Source organism: Myotis yumanensis, unplaced genomic scaffold (assembly GCF_028538775.1).
Source record: "Myotis yumanensis isolate MYYU_CA2020_CCGP unplaced genomic scaffold, mMyoYum1.0.hap1 SCAF_6, whole genome shotgun sequence".
NCBI lineage: Eukaryota > Metazoa > Chordata > Mammalia > Chiroptera > Vespertilionidae > Myotis > Myotis yumanensis.
In genome coordinates, this window is record NW_027223757.1 from 9,292,808 (window position 1) to 9,311,236 (window position 18,429).

The window sequence follows — 18,429 nt, forward strand, 5'->3', positions numbered from 1 at the left end:
TTCCCAGTCTTTCCCTACAGAATCCTAGTCTTGAATGTTCCAATGTTCTCCAAAAATTCAACGTTTTCTCTTGAAAGGGCATTTTGCTAAGAGAGAGATCTTTCTAGATCCCAGTGGTGGAGTGTGTGAGCCAGCCTGCACCTCTGCGCCCTCTGAGGCTTTACCTAGCATCTTCTCACAGGCAGACGAGTGAGGCTGAGGGGACACGGTGAAGAATTCAGTCACCGAGCCAGGCATTCCACGGGGGGACACCTTCCCAGAGCTGGCGGAGGGTGTGGCTTCCAACTCTTCACTCTGTCCTGGACCCCAAGAAGGAGAATGCCTTTCCCCAAAGGATCTCGCACAGTTCAGTTTCACAGCTCTGAACCTGGCAGGCCAAGGACACCTCTGCTTTCCTTAGATACATATTTCAACAAAATTACATTTCCTATGTAGGCAAAATCTTGCCACAATTAGTCACATATATTTTGTTTAGGAACAGACTAAATGCAAGTGCACTTAAATGTGATTTTTGGATGGGACACACAGGTTGGCCTGTGAAACTTGCCTACAACTTGTTTCAAATGATTTATCTTTCGCCAACCCTTATATTGTTTAAAGAGGGTGCCCCCAAACCTCCAGTGAAGATCAGAAGTAAAGCATGGAGTTTTAAAAACCGGCTCTGAATATGCAGTCATTAAGTAAAGGGGGAAAGCCCATAATTAGCCAAATGACCCCTTAGGTTTAAAAGTGCCACCACATCTTTATCTCCACACAAGACCTCTATGGCTCTTCCTCAGGCTTATCTTACAGGGCCATTCTGCCCACCAGACTCGCCCAAAGGAAAACCCGCGGGGGCGAGGGAAGAACAAGTTATCTGGGCTGAAGAGGCACAGAAGGAAAATGAAAATCCACCCAGGGACAGATTTAAGCCTGGAAAACAATAAAGAAAATGAAGACAACCAGCATATTTCCTAATTTGAAGTTACACCAAGAAAAGCGCATGATGTGTTTTAAGATTTCCCGGGGTTTAAAAAAAAGACAGTTGGACCAGCAACATTGGACAGTAAACTTTCTTGGAATTTTAAATTTTACTCTGCAATATTTTTCACACTCAAACTCTGAACAAAGAAATGTGGGCAAATGCTAGAGAGAGGCGCCTATCTGTGAACGAACTCTACTTAAATCCAACTCAGTTCATGGACTGTTTACAAGTGTAGTGAAATTTCTTAATTTTGAGTCAAAAGAGTTTGTGAATAGTTACGTACAGGCGCCAGGCTATGGACCACTTATGACCTGGTCCTGCCTCTACATTCCTTTAGCCCATTAGAGCGGGATTAACAGCTCTCAAGGAGGCATTTCATCGAGAAGCATTTTCAAGATCACAAAGCAGTGTCGAGAGGCACCGCATAATTAAAATTGCTAAATGAATTGTTCAGGGGGAACTGATACAGCAGCTCGGAGGAGGGGCAGATAAAATCAGGCTGGAGTAATTTAAAAGGAGGAGAAATTTGAACTGCGTTTAAAAGGACAGATAAGGTCTAGATAATAGCATTACTGCCACTGCCCTCTCGCTCCGTCTGAGAGCCTGCCAAGGGCCGGCCCTCCCTGCAGCGGGCATTGCCCACGTCCTCTCCAGGTCCGCAATCCGCTGGAGGGAGGTAACTGGCGTGATGTTATAGATGAGGATGGCGAAAACCTGCCGTGGCCTCCCAAGGAGGAGGCGGGCTGAGACCCACACCCAGGACCAGCTGACCCCAGAGCCCACTGTGTTTCTGTCCCACCAACTCCATGAGCAGAGGGAGGTCTGGGAGGCACAAAATACACTCTGCTGGAACAGCTGATTTAGGGATGGGAAAGAAAAAAGGTTGGAGCACAGGGAGCGAGCACCGACATGCCACGGTGAGTCTTAGACCAGACACCTGACATAATTAGCCCAGCACTTTGGGTGGACCAGGCTGGTGGGCAGAATGAACTGGAAGCTCCAGAGTTCAGGAAAGAGAGAGAGGACCTGGCCCTTCTGCCCCAATATGGCAGCACAGAGGCCTGCATGGAGGGGCTGGGGTGGCACTGCACGCTCCCTGGCAGTGAAGAGCCACTGGATGTGGATTTGCACTTGGATATTTTTTAAAAGATATTTTTATTGACTTCAGAGAGGAAGTGAGAGGGAGAGAGAGGCAGAAGCATCAGTGATGAGAGAGAATCATTGATTGGCTGCCTCCCGCACGCCTCACACTGGGGACTGAGATGAGCCCGCAACCTAGGCCTGTACCCTGACCAGGAATCAAACTTTGTCCTCCTGGTTCATAGGTCGATGCTCAACCACTGAGCAATACTGGCTAAGCCACTTGGGTATTTGTAACCAGTCATGTTTCAAAAACTACCAGTCGTGTGGCCTTGGGCAATGACTTAAACCTCAGAGATCTTCAGTTTCCCACATGTATACATGTACAGCCCGATTCATGATAATAACTGCACAGGCTAAGAGACTAAGGAGAAGTAGGTAGTATGTCATTTGTGGTAAACGCTCAAATGTTCTCTCTCTCTTTTTTCCTTCATAAAAGGTCATGGAGATGGAAGAGAAGAGAAGAGACAGATGGCCAGATAAGTTTAGTGAGATTTGGTGACAAATTAGATATTGGGGGTTGGTGTGGGGAGATAGACGAGAGAAAGATGTCAAATGTGCATTTGAAATGATAAGCCCACATGAAAATATCTTCATTTTTCTCCAATAGGAGTTCAGAAAAAGTGGCAGTCTTAGGAATAAGTGGCCTTAGGGGTGACGGGGAGAACCCTAAATGGAAACACCCAGAAAGAAGTAGATGAGACAGGAAGCCTAGGAAGAAAAGGGAAACCAGAGCAGAACAATTTGGCAACTGCTTGCCTGAGAGCCCAGTTGCTATAATATTCCATTGGGGAGGACCTTGTGAAATTGCTAAATTGTTCTTCTTAGAGTGACTAAGCTTTAGAAATCAAAGGAATGTATATGAAGTTACCACATTTTAAGAAACCAGACCCCACATTTTTTAAGACAAAGAATATTAAAAGAAAATAGTCTACTTAATACAGGACTTAAGATCAATTGCAACTCCATGTCTTTCGATTTTAAAGCACAATGATGGCTTTAATGCCCTGCTTCCCTCTAAGACTCCTTATCGCAGATGTAATCTCCCTCCCTAACAGGCTCTCCTTATGGCGCAGAAAAGGCTTCATGTGTAAGGCAATCAGAAAACACAGATGCCAAAGCATGCAGACCTTGAAAAATGTAGCTGAAATGGCGATGGCTGGGATTTGAATGAGACAAAAGAAAGGGGTCAAGACACCCAGACGGGGGGGGGGGGGGGGGGGGGGGGGAGTGCCGGCTTTATTCCGTCAACATGAATATGGGCCTAGATTACCTAAAGCCGAGGTGAATATTTCTGTTTTGCTGACTTCTTAAGCTTGCCGAATCTGGTCCCATGCTTCCACAAGTTTGTCTAATATTACAACGAATTCTCTGTTCCAGACACTGGATTCATGATCCACTGCTGTTGAAAGCAGGTCTGGGACTGCTGAGCGCATATGACTCTTTTGACACTTTATGTGATGGCCTTTCCATGCCGGTTAGGTGGTTGCTGGGCAAGCCCCTGGCTGGTTATCCAGTGGGAGCACATGGAGCTATTGTGTGGCTCCTCCCAGAGGGACAGGTCACAGCATGGCTTCAGCTCATTTATATTGCTTCTAATACTGCAACTAATAAACTGATGCCTGTGTTTGTGGTGGCCACTTCCTCTTTCCCATACTTGGCCTTAAGTCTGCATTTACCAAACTACCTTCCACAGAACAACATAGTAATAAGTAAAAAACAACATAGATTAGCCTGGCTGGCATGGCTCAGTGGTTGAGCTTCGACCTATGAACCAGGAGATCACGGTTCAATTCCCCGTCAGGGCACATCCCTGGTTGCGGGTTCGATCTCCAGTGTGGGGTGTGTACGACGCAGCCAATCAATGATTCTCTCTCATCATTGATGTTTCTGTTACTCTCTCCCTCTCCCTTCCTATCTGAAATCAATAAAAATATTTAAAAACACACACACATATAAACAACATAAATTTAAAAAGTAGTAGGTGGGCAGGTTGCTGTGGGGTGGCAGGAGGTATTCCGTGGTTCAATAAGTTTGGGAAACCCTGCAGGTAATACCTCCACGTTGAAAACGTAGAGTTCAGGGCAGAACAGTAAAGGCTCGCAGAAAAGGAAACTCATTAATGTTGCTTAAATCCCAAGCTTACTTGACCATGAACCCCTTCCCCCCTCCTTGTTTTTGACTGAAGCCTCTGACCATAATTCCACAAAACTGAGGACACAGTGTCCTGGGAGTTCCCTAATGCTCAATGCCAGGAATGGGAACTGGTTCCTCATTCCAAAGGCCATCCCTTTGGGAGAAAACAGGCACCTTTTTCTTTAAACTTAGGTCCTTCTCCTATCAAGAACGGCTGGGGGCCCTCTCATCCCCTTCATCAGATATAAGGAAGGACCTACAGTGAGGAAGTCCTCCTCTTCTGACCCCACCCCCAGGGTGTCTAGTCCCTACACCAGCTAAAAGTATGCAAACTTCCAGGTGATCTTTTAAAAAACATTTAAATTGGGGTAAAATACAATTTACTATCTTAACCATTTTCTGAGTGGACCGTTCAGTAGTGTTAAGCACTTTCACAAAGTTGCACAGTCACGCTCCAGAGGCCTTTAATGGGAGAAATGTTTGAATGGAGGAGAGGTGCCCAGTACTCAGAGTCAAATCTGCATGTCTGTCTGAATGCCGTTTTATATTTTTGTAACCACTATATTTAGTTATTATAACACTTCACCTTAGATTATAATTTAAAAATATAATTTTCATGACACCACCATGTCAAGAAATAAACAGGGGATTTGCACCAGAAGAAGCTGAGGGAAAGCATCGCCATGACTTTTCAAAGATTACACACTGTCTTCCAGCACTGTGCCAGGAATCGCGCTGATGGTTCTATTCTTAGCAACGTCTAGCTCAATACAACCACCTATTTATTCACAATGTGAATCATTTATGCTGTAGCCACTGATAATTCTTCTATTAGCTGCCTTCCGACACATCTATCCACCCTAAGTCGGCACTTAGAAGGCCCCGGGAACACAGTGACAAGGTCACCTAGAGGACATGGGGAGGGACCTGTCTATTCCTTCCTCCCTAAGCACGTCTTCACCATGTTGTCTGTAAGACGCAGGGGGAATAAGCTGCAGTACTCCCATCCCACAGAGCCTGCAGCTGAAAGACTACACACTTTTGAGGTGATGCAGAAGCAGCTACTGGCCAGGGGTGGGTTCAATGTGAAGTCCTCCTGCGTCTGCTCATAAAAAGGCAGTGCGAGTCCTCAGATAGGGACGCAAGGAACGCGAGTGATGCTTACCTTCTAGAGAAGAGCACGACCACATAGTAGGGCCACAAGGCACCATGACGGCAGTCATAACAAATATAGGGAGAAAACAGACCATTTGTGATCTTTGGCATCTTCACTATAGCACCCCACTTTCCTGTTTCCCCTACTCAGCAGTGTAAGGGGCTTGGCATCTGCGAGCAAGAAGTCAAGATCAGGATGCCCCGAGCACCCCAGGGCCTGGTGCGTGCCCTGGAACATTTAGTTGGCATCTTACTTCTCCTTGGGCAGCTCTGTGCCATGTGCTTCTAGCAGTGACTTCTCCCTGACACACTTTCACCAAAGAACCGGGGCAGGTGAAACCCTGATAAGAAGGCACTGAGAGTCAATGCAGGGGCGAGAATATTCAGAAAAAAATTGGGTATATCTGAATGTGCGTGTGTGCATATATATATTTTTGGTAGTACTTCAAAATGTAGTCTTGAAGCTGAATCAATCTCTCTCTCTCTCTCTCTCTCTCTCTCTCTCACACACACACACACAAGTCATATCAACAGAAGGAAATAGTGTATTCCAGTTTCTCTAGGGTCAACAAACTATGCAAAATAGGTTCTGATTTCACAAAAGTTTATGTAAATTAACAAGTATTACTAAATAAGGTTGGTTGATTCTTTCTTATGAGACTTATGTCCTCAGTAGCTGGAGAGAGGGCACGTCTCTCCAGAATTCTCTTGCTTTCCTCGCTTAATTTGATGAAGTGGTGCCAGTGACATACCCTGGCTTGCTTCCCCAGAGAGGACAGCTCGTACATACAGTTTGTGGGTAATAGACTGGTAGATTATTATTTTATATTGATGTACTAAATATATATATATATTTTGTATACCTCCCCAGGCACTTGCTAGTTTGAGAACTGAAGTTCTGGCAGTTCACTTATATACCCCAAACAATTTCAGAACACTTTAGAGGTGTCTACCATGACTTTTCTTTGGGGTATGGTGTTTTATCAATTTAATAACATGCAATTTACATTTAAAATAAATAACTTTCTTAGAAATGCAGGCGCATTTTTCCTCCGGGGGAGGGGGGAACGGTGGGAAGAGGGAGCTTGGGGTGGCTTGGGGTGAGATGAGCCCAGGGGCACCACTAAGATGGAGAGGGCCATTAGAAAGAATGGCTTTTGTGCTGCTATTTTAATTTAGTTCTAGAAGACTCAAAAGATTCCTTCCAGCCCAACTGTCTGTTTTGTGAAAGGGTAAACTGAACCTCCAGATGAGGACTGACCACCACAGCACAGCCTCACCCCTCCAGGCACTGGGCTTGGAGGGCTTGGCCCCTCCGGTGCCAGGTCTCCTCTGCTATCACCACAAACCAGGAGCCTGGAGCTGTGGTGAGCAGAGAAGGAGGCTGGGACAGGGGCACATGACTCTTTCAATGAGGACATTAGCTCATTCATTCTCTCAGCAAACATTCGAGCTTCTCTTGGCTTTTTCTAGAGTATATGGCAACGAACAAAACATTCAAAGATCCTGGCTCTCAGGGAGTTTATATTTGAGTGGGTACCACTTTTGAAGAAGCAGTCCCCCAGACACGCAACACACTCACTCTAAATCAGCACGTCATTTTCAGGAGATATTCTGCGCACAATTTACACGGTCACTGCAGTTGAAGACTAACAAAAATATTTCCTCCCAAACTAGATTACGGTTTCAGAAGCAAACAAAACCAGACCAGCCGAGGTAATTGAAAATGTTGTATATACAGGAATACAGATGAGCAATTACGGAAGAACTAAATAAAAGTCTCCGCTCTGGCAGCAGCAGGAGGCGTGGGGGGGGGGGGGGGAGGGGGGGGGGAGGCGGGGGGGGGCGGGGGGGGCAGGGGGGTGGCGGGAGGGGGAGAGGCACTCCTTCGATGGAGCACACACCACTCAGGACAGAAGGATCCTGAGCCCAGTCTTGCTCCCCCTTCTCTTATTTTCTACAGCAAACAGAACATCAATGGGTCTCTCAAGGGAGAAATTTTCTGTTTTATTCCAAGAAAACATAATGAAGTACCATAGCTATCTAAGCTAAGAATAGGTCATCTCTTTTTGTAGCTAGAGTCTGGCTGATGAGCACACAAGTGTATAAATTCATTTACAGAAAAGATGATCATTTATGAAAAAGATTACTTCTTTAAAAAAAAAAGCATTCAAATGACTGAATCTGGCTTGGCCGGTGTGGCTCAGTGGTTGAGCACTGACCTATGAAAACCAGGAGGTCACGCTTCAATTTCTGGTCAGGGCACATGCCCAGGTTGTGGGTGTGATCCCCAGTGTGGGGCTTGCAGGAGGCAGCCGATCAATGATTCTCTCTCATCACTGATGTTTCTATCTCTCTCTCCCTCTCCCTTCCTCTCTGAAATCAATAAATTACATTAAACAAACAACAACAACAAAAATGACTGAATCTGTCACATATGTAGAGTAAGCCTGACCGTGACCCATGGCATTTTTTGGCTCCTTCTTCCATAAAATAATATTAAAAATTATATTTTATGAGTGCATTGGTATAAAGAAAAGTATTGTCCAGGTTGGGTTCGTGATGATATATTCACTATTATCATATTTATTTTATCCTGCTCCTAAAAGAAGTTAAAATTAAAACATTTTCGTGGCCACTAAAAGCATCATAGACCCTGGGCACTGTGCCTAATGGATAAGTCAACTCGGAACCACAGGCTCTTAATGTTTTGGACACTCAGCATTATAGTCATAAGTTAGGCCGAAATCTTCTGGGACTTTCTTGCCAGTAATGATGATCTGCAGTTAGAAAACCATTGTTTTACCAGTTAACAAAACACCAGTGAACTCTGAACTCTGACCCAAGCAAAGTCATCTTTACTCCATTAAAATACCACCTGTCCTTGTAACAACTCTGAGTACTTCAAGAAGAATGCCTTGTATCAAACATTTATGATCCCAACAAGGCATTATTATTTTGCTAGTTAAAGACAACAAAGCTCAAACCCACTGTAAAACTTAGGCTTTTAATTTTGTTTTTATTTTGCGGTTTGTTTAAACAGGAAGACCTGGTGTAAAATGGAAAATATAAACTTGTGAGTAAAAAGTGATAACATTATACCCACCAGACTGAGTTTCTTCATCTGTTCCTATCATCTAGGAAGCATGTGATATGTAATTGAGCAATGTTAGCTCAACATTTCAGGTCTTGACAAATGGCTTATAATGTGGTCAGAGTATGATAAATTAAAGTACTCAGGAAAGAAGCAGAGTAAAATAATTGGCTAGACTTAAAAAAAGAAATACGGGCATATTCCCTTCCTTCCCTGGCCTTTTATCATCATTGTGGCTTTACAAATACTGCCATCACAAAAGTGCTTGAGAGTTTAAATCTTGAAGAAAAAGAAGTTAATAAGGACAAGGAGAACTTTTCTTGCTAATGAGAAGCATTTAAACTATTACCTAAAGGCCCAGCCAGTGTGGCTCAGTGGTTGAGTGTTGACCTATGAACCAGGAGGTCACGGTTCAATTCCTGGGCAGGGTATGGACCCCTGTCGGGGACATGCAGGGGGCAGCTGATCATTGATGTTTCTATTTCTGTATCCCTCTCCTTTCCTCTCTAAAATCAATGAAAATATATATTTTTAAAAGTTACCTAAAGACTGACTCATTAACTAGAAACCCAACAGGAAGAAATGACTCCAAACTGGGTCTTAGTATGGTTTACTCTTCCTGACTTCATTTCATTCTTCATGTATGTATTTTGAAGTATACATTTTCTTTTCTAATTCATCCTGTACTTAGAATATTTGTTATTCTTTTATAAAATAGGTAAAAGATAGAAACACTGTGCCTACAGTGTCCTTATACAAAAATACCTAGCAAACCTAAACTTTGATATATTAATCTTTTAACATGGTTCATACTCAATAGTGAAAACTGAAAACAGCTCACTTTTATAGTGGAATCGGTTCCAGTGTCGTCACCCACAGACTCCTGATATCCGTCTTCATCTGCAATGGAAACACAAAAAACAAACTGCTAACGTGAAAACTTACATATTACTTTCCCACATGGGTGCGAATCAGGGCTCATTTTAAGTAGCAAATGGAACATTGGATTAAAAAAACAACAACAAAAATATCCCAGGGAAATGCCACATATGTTATTAGTCTATAATAGAACAAATGCAATCATCATACAATTTAATTTGAAAACAAACAAAACCTACAGGATATGGTATTAGAAAGTCATTGATATCCAATCTTTGATTTTTCTCCTTCCCTTGGACTGCTCAGAAAATTCAAGAGACTTGAACTTTCAGTAGCACTTAATCACTCAGTTCATGATTTGCCAGAAACCAGGAAGAATTTCCCTAACCCGGAGGAATGAAACCCCAAGTTGCGGAAAGAAAATGGACTATTTCACTCAGTCTCAACCATAGTATCCCCATGTCCAAAATAAAGTTCTCCACAGGATGGGAACAACTTTCTAAGGCCATGGCTACTCTATCCCTGACTTCTTCTCCATGGTTATATCCCATAATTCCTCTAACTCTACATCATTGCAAAGTAGCTGGGGTAGAGGGGTAGATGTTCATGGGGTTGCTGTTTCTCTGGTCACTATTTTTGAAAAGAAAGAACCACAGACATTTTAATGTTTGAAGACTTTTAAAAGAAAAACAAATGTGCCTAGAAATGTATCATCTGGGTATCTTCATGAAAAAGTTACTCGAAAATATTTCAGTTGCTGAGGGTTAAATCAAAATAAAAAGTTAAGAGTGAAGAAGTGGTCACATTGTGGTTGCACTATTAAAAGCAGGAAAAGGAGGAAGAAAGTATGCGAATTGTTCTAACAATAGTCAAAATCAAGTACAAACTTTCAAAAATTTTTGAAAAAAAAAATGTAATAAAGAACTTTAATAATGCCCCATCTAAGTCTGAAATCCTACACTATATTATCAAAAATAGGGAAATGAGTGGAGGTAGATAGTAAAAATGAGCCAATTTCATTTTCTATATGGGGAGTAAAGAAAATAGCTTGATTTTTAACACTACCTCTTTTTAATTAGAGAGAAAAATAAATGAACTAAACATTTAAACTCAGTTAAGTTGAAAAAACAGCAATAAATATAATATAGGAAAGACAGAAATAAAAATAAAAGCAGTGATTTGGCATTCAGATATTTAAAAAGCAGTAGCTGGTTCATTACAGAATGAAATACCTTCTAGACCAGTGATGGCGAACCTATGACACGCGTGTCAGAGGTGACACGCGAACTCATTTTTTTGGTTGATTTTTCTTTGTTAAATGGCATTTAAATATATAAAATAAATATCAAAAATATAAATTTTTGTTTTACTATGGTTGCAAATATCAAAAAATTTCTATATGTGACATAGCACCAGAGTTAAGTTGGGTTTTTCAAAATGCTGACACGCCGAGCTCAAAAGGTTCGCCATCATTGTTCTAGACAGATTTCAGGCGAATCTAGTCAAAAATCCAACATGAAACCAGAATTACTACAGGAATATATCACAGACATGAAAGAGATTAAAAAATTAAGAGCATTCTTTCAAAACATCCTTGTAAATAAATTAGAACATTTCAATGGAAATAGTTTTCTAAGGTGGTGTTTAGTTATGAGAACTGAACCCAAAATATGCAAGCTGAATAATTCATGAATGTAGTTTACTTCAAGGATTAGATTATTCCCAACCTATAAAAAGTAGCTTCCAGGATTTTAACAAATGAGGCTCCCCAGTTTGTTTGATGAACCTAGCACAAGCCTAAACACACAGAGAAAAAAATGTAAGAGGCTTGTTTGACTTAAATGAGATACAAGGGTACTAAATACAGTGCTCAGACACTCAGTTTCTAGTACAGTAATAGGTCACAATAGATCAACACATACTCATATTTTCAAAGATGCCAAAATGGCATGTGATAGACTCAGCACCAACATCTGATAACCTCTCAGTAACCTAGAAATAGAAAGATCACTTACCATGAGTTTTAGAAAGTTCTAAAACAAATAGACAACATGTTTATTTAAAAAGTCAGAACAAAATAAAAGATGCTCACCCTGCAATAGGGAGAGGAAATGAACAAACTAAATTACCACCATCAGCAGGTGACAAAGTTGAGTACCTAGAAAACTCAAGAGAAACATCTAAAAAATGCCCAACTGGAAATAGTAAAGATGCTATCGGATGATCTGAGAAAGCAATCTGTAAAAAACAATGTTTTGTTTTTTTGTCCAGTGGCAGCAAAGACCAGTCACAAACAAATGAAAATGGAGACAGTCTAAAAATAGATCATATTGAACAAAATGATGCTTATAATGAAGGATTTATATACAAAACATTTAAGAAAATCTTTAGGCTAATGCTTTCCTCATGAGAAATGATGGAAAGTACAAATGTACTTTTACTAAAAGGGGGGAAAGCATCATATAGCTAGGAAATTCAATAGGAACTAAACCAATAAATTTATATTTTTGGTCTGTGGAAAGTGAGAGCCCATGGCAGGATATCAGCCCAGCAAGAGAGCTTTTCCAATCAGCAGTGCTTACTTATAGGTGAATACGTGAGGCCCTCAGAGGCTGTTCTATAAAATCAAGATGGGATTTTTTTTAAAAACCACATTAAGAATATTTGATTATCCGGCCTGAGGTGCAAAATATATTGCACTAGGACATTAAATAAAAATAGAATTTTATGTAAAATAACCCACCCACTTTTGATGGTTGGGGGAATGTTATAAATATCCATTGATGTTATATTTGTGAAAAGAAAATGTTGACTGCACGTCACCGAATCATGGTAAAATAGGTCATGTTTTATTGCTTTTGGCCAAGGAACAATGCTAAGCTCATAGTCTGGAGTGTATGCAGGGGGATGCTTAAAATAAGTTATATAGGCAAAACACAACTGAAGCGCTTTTGAGTATAAAAATAAATAAAATGTCAGGGTTGGTTCTGTAAAAAGGAGACACAAATCCAATATGTCACCATGTTGTTGTTGCTACAGTGTCTAAAATAAGTTTATTCTTAATTTTAGATAACTGAGTACCGAGAGAGACTAAAAGCTTTGTGTCCCTGACAATAACTACAGACCAATTCTAGCAATTCCAAAATAATTGCTAAGAAACGTTGCCCACAGAAGAGACCAATGTTGCTGTTTACATGTAGGACAAAATAAAAGGCTGGTTAGCTTTGGAGGCCCTCATAACCAGGAACTAAGTCAAAGCAGCTGCTGATGGCCTGAATTCAGTGTTGTTTAGGCAAATGATTTAAAAGTCATGTCTGATTTTTTAAAAAGCACTTCTACTTATAATATAGATTGTGAAAAAACCCTAAAGTATAAATATCTTACCTAAAATGTCAATTATTTGAAATACAAGAACCCTGAATATTTGTTTATAAGCACAACAATTGTTATCTTTATTTTTTTAAAATATATTTTTATTGATTTCAAAGAGGAAGAGAGAAATAGAAACATCAATGATGAGACAGAATCATTGATCGGCTGCCTCCTGCCTACCCCACACTGGGGATTGAACCCGCAGCCCAGGCATGTGCCCTGACTGGGAATCAAACTGTGACCTCCTGGTTCATAGGTCGACGCTCAACCACTGAGCCATGCCGGCTGGGCAACAGTTGTTATCTTTATTTCTTGGGTAAAACACATGAAATTCGCAGATGAGACCAAGTGAGGGTGGAAATCCACGTATAGGGCTGTGAGAAATCACAGGACGTTAGGCCACTGTAGACTATAATATAGTCAATAGTGACACTGCCCGAGAACATCTCCGAATGTTCCTCCCCGAAGTGTCTACAAGTACTCTTGAAATCAATAACAGAGATGGTCAAGTAGACAAAAATTAGGTGAGTATTTTTGAGGGGATACACAGTTGATCATGTAAATCCAAAAGGAATCTCTGTGTTTGGACTAGAATCTTGATTCTGCCCCATCCATACCTGCCACCCTGGGGCACCACTCCACACCCATCCATTCTGATTTGGGAATACTAGGTAAGTTATGACTGTAGGTCCACGGCACCATAAAAACCACGTTCTGGCTTCTATCTGCCCCTTCCTTGAGCTGCCTCATTTCCTATGTAGACCATAAGCAAGTAACAACAGCTAGTGTAATACAAATCTTCTGAAACTGGCTGCTGAAAGTGGGCAGAGCAATATTATCTGTTATTTTAGAAACCCAATGTCCATCCGTCCTCCTTCTGGTAACCATACCAGCGTTTTCCTCTCCCTTTCCCTACTCCCGCCCCCTGTGCTCTGAATGACATTCACTAGGCTAAGCCATTCATCATGTTTCACCTCCTGATTACTATGATTGGTTCACGGATAGGCACATGGCTCAAGCCAGACCAATCAGGGCCAATGAAGCCTAATTTAGGGTATATTATTAAAATTACTGGCAAAACCAACCTTTTTCTGTTCCCACCAGACACAAATAAGAGAGGATATAGAGGCCAGAGTCCCTGCAGCCATCCTGCAAACACATGGGGTCTGAAATGAGCCAACATAGAGGAATCTCACTCTAATATAAATTGTGTGCTTTTGAACCAAAAAATAGACTTACACATGCTCCAATGTGACTTGCTTTTGTCCACTCAATATTATGTTTGTGAGATTCCGCCATGTGTAGTGCAATCATTTGACGATAGACAGTGGTTCATTGCATTTCATTGGCTACTTTGTGGTATGTTTATATGCTCCACTGTTGAACCTTTAGACTCTATCCATTTCCCCCATGACAACCAATGTTGTACACGGAACTGATTTCATGATTCTACCTTGTATTTACCTCAGTTGGAACTGCTGGGTTGTTCATCATACACATGTTGAACTTTAATGGCTAGTGCCAACTTTTTTCAAGAGCAATCGCACCAATTTACAACTCCACCCATAGTAGATGAGAGTTCATTTTGCCCCATACTATGGCCAACCTGATACTATAAAATTTCTGCCAAAATCACATTTTCTAAGCTTCCATGGCTTTATGACAATAAATATCACCTCTAAATTACACCTGTTGCTTCTTCTGGACTTTTGGGGTATTTCTGGATTTTTGTCCTGTATACATTTTAGAATTAGCCTAAGAGCGACCAAAAAACATGTTGGAATTTGGTTGGGATTGCATTGGCTTTATATTTGAAAGAATTGACATGTTTATAATAATGAAATTATCTATGAATATATGTTATCCCCCCTTTCATTTTTAGGTCTTTTAAAAGTATCTTTCAATAAAGTTATTCCATTTTCTACATAAAGGTCTCATAGATTCTTCATTAGATATATTTCTAGGAAACATATTTTTGTTTTTACTAGGCAAGATACCTTTTAAAAAGGTATCCTGCTTTTACTAGAGAGGCTGTTAACTTTAAAAAAATTATATTTGGAAATATAAAGAAAAGTTGCAAAAATAAGAACACTCTTTTCCTAGTTCTTTCTAGTCAAGTTTATTGGTTGTATTAGTACTTCCCTAGAAGCACGGTTCAGAGATGCTATATGAACCCATAATTTTTCAGAGATAAACAAGAAAACCCACCACATTCACAAGAAACTGGTTGATCCAGGCAGAGGAAGAGAGAGAATTTAAGCTATCAAACATTTTAGAATAAGAGTGTCAAACAATCACATGTTTTTTTCATTCATGTAGGTAATTATTTAAATATCTCAGACTCGATTCTTATTTATTAATTCAACAAATATTTAGGACCTGCAATGCACAGACACACATTTCTAGTCTCAGAGAGGCCTCCAAACACAGACACTCTATAGCTTTTCTTGCAAAGTCAATTTCTACTTCTAACTTGATATCTCTAATTGACCATTTCTTGTTTCAAAGGAAAATCAGTGGGTTTCAACCACTTAAAAAGAAACCCTAGAATTTGGAAGCGGAGACTATGAGGAAGGGATACACATCTTTCAATGGCTAGTATTCATTTAACCAGTAAAAATACTAGTTTTACCCATAATTTGATTAAATTACATAGTGAATGCCAGGCACAGGGTTACAGAGTGAGTAAACCATGGTGTCTCTGGGGCGCGCATCTCATGTTACAGAATGAATGTGTTCTTGGAAAAACTACATAAACAGCAATTTCTAATAAGATGAATTGTTTTCAGTGGCGTTTTAACAGATATATTAGGAACAATCTGTCACAGTGAAGGTTCTACCTACTCAATCCTGATGTTATATTGGGCTTCCTCATCTCATCAGGCACAGAATAAAATGGGTGATATGAGATGAGTTCTTAAGAGAAGTTCAAGTTTTAGTTTGTATCAATCCCTGGGTTCCACACACCAATACTAGGTAGAACTGATGAAAGTTCTTTATACATTATTAAGATATATTAGGCTGATCCTGGACGCTCCTCAAATCTGGCTGTGGATTTTTGAAAAAGGAAACCCAAAGCAGACCACAAAAACAGTGCCACCAGGATTTGATGGCCCAGACCTTAGAATTTGCCATTCCCTGTTTATTTTCAAAGAGCCTACCAGTTGTCATAATTACTTGACAAAGTATTGTTAGCTCTAATAATTAGAGATTAGGAGGTCCTGTAGGCGACTCCTTCCTTTTATTCCCCTGTATGTCCCTCTCTTTTTCATTCTGAAAAAATAAATAAATAAATAAAAGCAAAGTGGGCCTCTTAATAAGAAAAGCTGGCCCAATAGAACTCGGCATTCCAACACCATTTTCCTTTAGTTTTCAATACTGGAGATGCACTGGACAAAAACGTGCAGTGGTGAATGCTTTTTGAATGAATGATGTACATTCAAGTGCCATTAATGGCACAAGAATTACAAAGAAAAACATCAGGCCTCTGCCCAAGACAGCAGCCTTTGAAGGAAGGCATCCCAGGGAACAGACTGGATGGCGGCTAGATTACAAGGGCCATGATAGACTTACCAACACTTTCCCAACTCACTTTCCTATCACTTGAGCAACCTGTGCTACTCCCCAAATGCCTGGCCTGCATCCAGCACCAGAGCACCAAGGATGCACCAGGCATAGGTGCTGAGGACCCGCAGAGACGGGGACTGACACAGTCCTTGCCCTTAGGGAACCTGCAGCCAGTGGGAGGGGTGAGGGAGGGTCACAGATTTAGCGGGCAACAATGCCCAGAGGCAGTGTCAGTGACATAGTGTGCTCTAGAAATCGTAAAAAGAACACAACTCTAATATTAACATTGGGGGCTTAATAGCACACCAGTGGAGGAATATTATGGGTAAGGTGAGACTTTCCAAAGATCCTCAGGTCCAGATATAAATAAGAGAAGGGTAACTATGAAAATTAAGGTTTCAGCTTGGCGGGCATGGCTCAGTGGTTGAGCGTTGACCTATGAACCAGGAGGTCATGGTTCAATTTCCGGTCAGGGTCACATGCCTCAGTTGTGGGCTCCATCCCCAGTGTGGGTCATGCAGCCGATCAATGATTCTCTCTCATCAGTGATGTTTCTATCTCTCTTCCCTCTCCCTTACTCTCTGAAATCAATAAAATATATTTTTTAAAATTAAGGTTTTAGCAAATTCTGTATTTCATAATACAGAGGGAGTCCCAGAAATGGACGAACATTTCTAAGCAGAAAAATTTCATAAGCAACATCTTTTCTAGATTAAAGCCCAAGAGCTTCTTTCAACCTAGATTTAATAACAAGAAGCAATTCAGATGTTAGCAAGCAGCAAAAGTGAACATTTATTAATAAAGTGAAACCGCCTAGAAATGAACAGAATTCGGATGGCTGTGGTTTTCTAAGTTGGACTGTCTCTTAAATACAACAGATTTTAGCAAAGCGAAACAGAAGATACCATGTTTCTTCTGCTAGCTATTTAATAATGCAATGTTTTGAGAGATAGCTTTAGAAATCTGAACTTGTGATTGCCTGTTTATTTAACAGCCAAGTACTAATTTTTTTTAAAAAACTAGGCTTCTGTCAAAAAAACCCCACTACTTTTATTCAGGCAACATATGGAAAAAACTGTTACATCACTTTAGAATGTTATACTTAGAAAGGTAATTTCCTTATACTGAAGGCCTTTATTTTTTAACCTTTCCACATCAGTCAGGGACCACAGGCTATGACATATATGACATCAGTTTTTAAAAATTGAAGCACCAAATATATCACAGAGCTTTTATTTAACATCCATCCTGAGTATATTTCATTGAGTTTTCAGGTTGGGGGAGGGGGAGGAAGGAAACAAAAATGTGAAGGGCAGACTCCCAATAAAACATGTACAGCTTTTACAGGACACTGATTTATTCATCTGCACGCTCCTCACCCTCACAGCCACTACTGCTTCCTGGAAATCTTTGGTTTTGCTAATGCGGTCTGTTTTTACTTCTGAAAAGAGGGGAAATGCTAAAATTGAGTTTTGTAGCCCATGAGGGAAAAAGAAGGGTGATAACTGTCATTTTCAATCTGTCCTGGAGAAAGCAATTTTTCTTTGTATTAAATGTGTCGTTAGCATGTGTAGCTGTGCTTGCACATTTATTTTTCTGATTTGAAAGGTTCAAACTGAATGTGAATGCCCCTTTAAAAAATAGCTCAGGGAGTCCAAACTCACTCTTTCCTGCAAAATGTTTTCAGTTTCCTTCACAGAAAACGACTAGACTTTTCTTCAATCTACCTTGTAAGTTTAGATGATCTTTAATATGGTTTATTTATTTAATAATTAATTTTCTTTAGAATAAATCTGTGTGGTTTCTAACAACATGAGAAGATTACTATTTCTTTGGTTTCTGTTAATGTGCATTTAAAAAATATATATTTTTATTGATTTCAGAGAGGAAGGGAAAGAGAGATAAAAACATCAATGATGAGAGAGAATCATTGATCGGCTGCCTTGGCTGCCTCCTGCACACCCCCTGCTGGGGATCGAACTGGCAACTTGGGCATGTACCCTTGACTGTAATCGAACCCAGGACCCTTCAGTCCACAAGCTGACACTCTATCCACTGAGCCAAACCGGATAAGACTATTTGCTTTTTTTTTTTAGCCCAGATACTTGGGTATAAAACCCAG

General features: G+C 40.6%; 1 protein-coding gene across 1 annotated transcript in view; it reads right to left on the minus strand.

Annotated features, from left to right (window-relative positions):
- Positions 1–18,429, minus strand: part of PLEKHG1 (pleckstrin homology and RhoGEF domain containing G1) — a 183,924-nt gene that overhangs the window by 124,514 nt on the left and 40,981 nt on the right. The window contains exon 2 of the mRNA XM_070417470.1: positions 9,331–9,389. The gene's annotated coding sequence lies outside the window, so the exon portion shown is untranslated. The remainder of the gene's footprint in view (positions 1–9,330; positions 9,390–18,429) is intronic.